Here is a 4,723-nt window from a genome sequence, read left to right as displayed (position 1 = left end):
GAGACAGAAAGGCTGAGTGGCACACAGAGGTGAAAGAAAGGGGTCTTTCCCCAAACCCACAGACCCTCTGGGTGGGCACTTCCTACAAGGACTCTGATGATAAAGGTGAAAGGAGCCCAGCTGTGCACCTTTGTCTGTGGGAGGGGGAGGTAGGGAGAGGAGGGGGAGGAGGGGGAGGGGGGCCCGAGGGGCCGAGGAGGGGGCGGGGAGGGGGGAGGCAAGTATGGAGGCAGCCACCCTCGGCCCCAGGGCTGGCTTCAGTTTTGGGAAGAGCTGAAATCCACGCCCATCCAGCCGAGTTTGTTAGGCGGCTCAGAGCATCCAGGGAGCGTGGAGGAGAGGGCCCCTGACTTGGGCTCCTGCAAAGCACCGTGGGCACTGAGGGCAGGATGTCCCCCGATGACCTGCTGGGTGCCACTCCTGGGACTCCAGCTGTGGACCACAGTGCGTTCCAGAAGTCCCAGCACACAGGTGCTCCAGACAGACCTCAGCAAACTGCTCACCTGCGAAGGCCCGCCCACCGCTACCTCCTCGCCAGGACCCAGGACCGCTGGAAGACCGCTGGAAGCCGCAGGAGCAGCTGACCCAGGCTCCTGTGTGAGCTCAGCGCCTGTCTGAGGCCCTGACTTCACCAGCCAGAGGATGGGAGGATGGGGCGGGCTGAGCGGAGGTCCCTCCTCTGCCCCAGGGCAGACGGATCAGGGCTGTTCAGAGGGGGTGTGGAGCTGCAGCTTCTTCGTCCCCTGGGACCCGAGGCTGCTATCACTGCCCTGGCTCAGACCTCCAGGCCTGTCACTGCTGCTAGGAATGCAGACCATTGAGTCAGAAGCTCGGGGGGTGGGGAGGACCTGCCCTGGGGGTTGTGATGGGCCCTCCAGATAGAGAATCCCTGAGGGATGGTCCTCGGAGGGAGGCAGTCCTGCCAGGGGCCGGAAGGGTGGGAAGGGGCCCAGGTCGCCAAGCTCTGTTCTGGGCACTGGGATGCCATTTCTGCCAGAAAAGTCTCCCCGTGGAATCCTGTGGCTAGAACCGAAGTGAACGCTTTTTAATTCCATTGACTTCCACCCATTTTTGGGCCGTGGTTTTTTTTTTATTTGTGATCCCGCTGTGCACTGGGGCAGATGGGAGCACTCTGTTCTGATTGCAGAGGGTGAGGTGCCCGGAACGGGGCCAGGGCCTCCTGAAGGCCCCATGGTCTCCTGGTGGACCCCCAGGGCTCCAAGCACAGCTCTGCAACCACCACGTAATCACAGTCCCACCTCAGCTGGATTGTAGAATCGTTCCTTATCGCAAAACTAACTCTTGGTATTTTAAGCAAGTGGAGGGTCAAATGATCATCCTTCCACCCATCTCCTGTTTCTAAAAGACACATCCGCTATGGATCTACACGGTCAACATACATTTTAGGCAAAAACCCCAACAGAAATGGGGACTCACCGCCGGTCAGGCTGTGCCTTTCTATCTTTAGATCAGGTTCTAATTGTGTGACCTTGAGGAACTTACTTGCCCTTTCTGAATCTTATTTACTTATCTGCAAAATAAAAGTAGCAATAATACTGACCTCACGGGGTTACTGAGAGGATTAAATGAGATACTCAAAGTTCTCACTGTCTTATTGGGCACATGATGAAATGTTAGTAAAGTTAGGTGTTACTATGACTGGTGGAAGTTGGTGTTCTTAGCTGGTGTTTCTGAGATGTTCTTGTTGCTGAACAGAGATCAGCAGAGCTGAGGACGTCTCAGCCGTGTCCTTGGAGTCCCTGGAATGGCCAGTGGGGTCCTCCCATCTGCAGAGAGATGACACAGTCTTCAGCTAAGACCTCCTCCCTGTCTGGCCACCAGACATAGGCCCACCCTGTCTCCATGCTGCCTCCCTGTCCCTCTCTCTAGCTCCTCTGCCTCCCCCCGGGCAGGTGCCTTCCCAGGGTCCCTGCTGTCCCTGCCCGCACCAGCCCCCTCCAAGCCCTCTCTCCACACCAGCTCTCATCCTCCCGACAGACGGGAAACCCTCCAACTCCATGCTCACTCCTGATGCCTTCCTGCCTTATTCTCCACACCTCACCTGCTAAAGAGATGTGACCTCTTGTGGCTTCCACGTGTCCTCCGCCCCGTTAATTCTTCATAACTGGTCCTCCAGGGGCCCCTGGAACGAGGCCCCCTCCCAGCTAAACTGAATGAAAAGCTTTCAGTTCTCACTTTCCTGAATCTTTTCACAACAGGAAAATGTTGATGACTCCCATGTTTACTAAAAAAGTCTCTGCCCCAGCTTCCTTGGCAGCAAATGCCAGGTTCCACCTTGCCCAGCGTGTCTGTTGGTCTGCTCTGGAGGCCGTAACAAAGCACCGCAGGTGAGGCGGCTTCAGGGACAGCAGTGGACTCTCTCGTGGTCCTGGAGGCCGGGAACCTGAGACCGAGGCGAGCTCAGGGTGGGTTTCTCCCGAGCCTTCTCCTCGGCTGGCAAGCAGGCTGCGTCCTCACAGTCATTCCGGGGCATTCTGTCTTTCTGTGGGCTCCAGCTTCCCGTTCTCATGGGACACCAGCGCTGCTTGATTAGAGCGTCCTGACAGCTTCATTGTGACTAATCACCTCTTGAAGGGGCCGGCCTCAGAGGCGGTCACATCCCAACGTTCTGGGTGTCGGGCTTCCACACAGGAACGTGGGGGCACACTTCAGCCTGTAACACGAAGTCTTCCTGACGAGCCTCTGCCCCCATCTGCTGACCCCCAGGGTCCTGCCTGGGGCTGGAGCCCCGGGCGGCCCCGCCCCCTCCTGGCCGTCATCCGTGGACACTCAATCACCCACCGGACGCAGGGCGTGGCTCTCACACAGGCCCCTTCAAGCTGGCGCTGTCGACACCCAGAACACGACTTTCCTCAGCGGCTGATGCCTGTTTATGTTCTGTGTTCCGCGTCTCAGTGGATTCATTTAGGTATTAAACCACCACCACCTGTCCTTCCACAGCTACTCCTTGAGCACTGCGTTTGCACTCTCAGGACTTACAGTAGAATGAGAATGTCAGGTATTTCCCAAAACAATGGAACGTTTCATCTACCAGGAGTGTTGGGAAGGAGACTCAGAGGCAGGAGAGCACACTCGACGGAGGCTTGGCCGGTCCACAGGGGAGAAGCTCATCACAGCTCATCAGCTCAGCGTAGTTTAATTACCCAGCGTTAGTGTTGGAGGAGACTCTTGAGAGTCCCTTGGACTGCAAGGAGATCCAACCAGTTCATCCTAAAGGAGATCAGTCCTGGGTGTTCATTGGAAGGACTGATGCTGAAGCTGAAACTCCAATACTTTGGCCACATGATGCAAAGAGCTGACTCATTTGAAAAGACCCTGATGCTGGGAAAGATTGAGGGCAGGAGGAGAAGGGGACGACAGAGGATGAGATGCTTGGATGGCATCGCCAACTCAATGGACATGGGTTTGGGTATACTCCGGGAGTTGGTGATGGACAGGGAGGCCTGGTGTGCTGCGGTTCATGGAGTCGCAGAGTCAGACACGACTGAGGGACCGAACTGAACTGAAGCTTGAGGAAGTGCACTTCAGGGAGGCGAGGAGGAGAAAGGTGGTCCCAGAGTGGAGAGGACCGAGCCCCCCGAGGGGAGAGCATGGACCAGAGCAGCACTGGCTGCTTGAGAAGCAGGAGGGAGGCCGTGGGGTCAGGAGGAAGCCAGAGCATACCAGCATGGGGAGACACACTGAGGATTTTTTTTTTTTCTTTTTTTGCAAAAAGTAATAGGAACTCACTGAGGGCCTTACATATTGGGGTGACTTTCTAAATCTGAGATGTCAGAGAGTAATGACTCTGACTACGAACGAGGGAAGGGTTCAGGGAATCAGAGGAGACCATGACGCCATCGCAGCGGTCCTGGCCAGCAGGCAGGCCAGCCGTGAGGGGCTTCGTCTAGAGCAGCGCCGATGAGGCGAGTGCAGAGACGCGTGTGAGTGTGGAAGACACACAGGGAGACAAAGCCACACCCCGCGGTGACAGACAGAGCCCGAGAGGCAAGGAAAGAGGGGCGTCAGCGTGGCTCTCTGGCTTCTGGCTGGAAGCGCTGCTTGGAGAGGGACCCTGCAGTGAGCAGGTCTGGGCAGACTGGAGCCGGCGGGGGAGCGAAACTTGGCTTGAGGATCAGCTCTGGGGGAGAGCTCAGCCTGTGGGGGCTCGCGGCACAGGAGCGGCTTTGGAAGAGAGGACAGAGCCGGTCCTGGGAGAGCGCGCAGAGCCGGTCCTGGGAGAGCGCGCAGAGCCGAGGTGAGGACGCAGGCGCTCCGCAGTCTACCTGCGGCGAGGGGAGGCGGGCACCGAAGGCGCCTGGAAGGCCCAGCCACGGGGCGTGTGCGGAGCAGCCCGGGCCATCATCCTCGCTGAGCTGGAGAGCTGTCCCTGAACCCAGCAGCCTGAGGCCACCTGTGTCTGGGCCACAGCAGTGACCGATCATGATGAAGGCAGCAAACAGGCCGGGACACAGGGCGGAAGAAGGGGCTGCGGCAGGCTTTCAAGAAGCGTGCCTGGAAGGCGGCTGGGGGCGGAGCAGAAGCCGGAAGTGGGTGTGGTGAAGGGGGAACCCGCACAGCTGGAGTCTGTCTTAGGCCAGGCTGCGAACTGGCTACACGCATGGTCCGCCTCCCAGTGGCTGCGAACCTTAGGCTACATGCATGGTCCCCTCCCAGTGGCTGCGAACTGGCCACGCGCATGGTCCCCTCCCGGTGGCTGCGA

This window comes from Oryx dammah, unplaced genomic scaffold (genome assembly GCF_014754425.2).
Source record: "Oryx dammah isolate SB20612 unplaced genomic scaffold, SCBI_Odam_1.1 HiC_scaffold_1, whole genome shotgun sequence".
NCBI lineage: Eukaryota > Metazoa > Chordata > Mammalia > Artiodactyla > Bovidae > Oryx > Oryx dammah.
Note: the sequence above shows the minus strand (reverse complement) of the source record.